The sequence below is a fragment of the Hyalella azteca genome, unplaced genomic scaffold (assembly GCF_000764305.2).
Source record: "Hyalella azteca isolate HAZT.00-mixed unplaced genomic scaffold, Hazt_2.0.2 contig9365, whole genome shotgun sequence".
Classification (NCBI taxonomy): domain Eukaryota; kingdom Metazoa; phylum Arthropoda; class Malacostraca; order Amphipoda; family Hyalellidae; genus Hyalella; species Hyalella azteca.
The window spans coordinates 74,761-76,504 of record NW_025939439.1 but is presented as its reverse complement, the minus strand read 5'-3'; positions in this window follow the sequence as shown (position 1 = coordinate 76,504).

Below are 1,744 nucleotides of genomic sequence, written 5' to 3'. Positions count from 1 at the left end.
AACAAATTCATGACTTCCTGTAGGTAATGAAAAAAAATCTAATTTTAGAATACGTCAAGAATTTTTTAAATTTTAATAGTGAATGCTAAAATTGTCAAAACAATGTTTATACAGTAGCTAATTGAAGGCCTAGTGAGAAGATTTTATTTAAGACCTATGTGTGTTGAACCTTAAATGCAGGTACTTTATATGAGGGTAGCAGGTACTTTATATGAGGGTAGCAGGTACTCTATATGAGGGTAGCAGGTACTCTATATGAGGGTAGCAGGTACTCTATATGAGGGTAGCAGGTACTCTATATGAGGGTAGCAGGTACTCTATATGAGGGTAGCAGGTACTTTATATGAGGGTAGCAGGTACTCTATATGAGGGTAGCAGGTACTCTATATGAGGAGTGCTGCAGGTCAGTAGCCTGATTACATGAGCCTTTACAGGCAAATATTTTGGTTGTATTTTTCATGGTAAAGGGCATTTAAGGGTTAAGTGGCCCAATTTTGTGAATAAGCTCCCATTTGACCATCACCAATTATGATAAAATTTTGCATATACATAAATCATTTGAACTTCAAACTAATTCAGTCAAAATTCAAGCTCAAAATATAAAAATTAAATAAACTAGAAACTCTGAAATGAGGCCATTTTGGAACATCAGACATAATATTCCAAGAATCCTGGGTAAAAACTTTTGTATTGTAGCAAATTTTGGAAATTGTATTGCATTCTATTGTATTGAAGCCATTAAAAATGTGCATTTTCTCATTTTTATGGACAAAATTAGGCTGGGGCCTTAAAAACAGGTGAAATCAACCACAAATGCACAAATTCGGTTGGATTATTGGGCACATTTTTTTAATTGCAGGTAAAGTTTATCATTCTATGGATAAATTTCAAAAACTGCTGGTGAAAAGTTTTTCTCATCATTCACGGGATAATAGGCCATAGGAAAAAGTAAAATTGGCAAAATCATGGGCGTTGCCATCTGATTCACAAGTGGCTTCTGCCAAATTTTCCAGTTTAGCAAGCATGGGCATTATATTCATCTCTTGGACAGATACTGCAGAGGTTCAGTTAAATTTCCCAGATTGGAGATGACACATAGTAAAACTTTCCTGGATATAGCAGTGCAAAATTTTGAAATTTATGTCACTGCAATCAGTTTCACCTGCCTGGGCTTTAATATTGGAATATTCCTGTTAACTACTGAAATCTTGTGGCTCCAAGTGAGTTCTAAAATTGAGTTAGTGGCACCAAGTGAGTGCTTGGCCCTACTTTACAGCCTGGCAAACTACAATAAATGCAGTATACAAATTTTATTTCATTTTTAATCTTGTGTCTGGATTGTACACTTTTCTCAAAAATTAGATGGGCAGTAACTCGTCTAGCAGAATCTGGCAGTTCCAAAAATGGCAGGATAGCTCTAGTTGCAGCATATTAGTTAGATATATTCCATGCCCCTGTGATGGGTCATCTTTATTGGTTAAATGATGGAAGGTATTCAAGGTTCTTTAAAATCTAAAGGGTTACAATTACATAAAAGATGGCCTCCCAACTCCCCTTATAGCCATCCCTGTCCACCAGGTGTTTTTTCTCTTTTTGTTTAATTTTATTTAATGCTAATACACGATTAAATTATTAAGCCTTAAAGAACTTAGAATTTAAATCTGATAGGGAACCCTAGATCAAAAACCTAGCCAAATAACTGAGTTAACGGAAAACCCTATAACCAGATACAGATAGGCTAGTT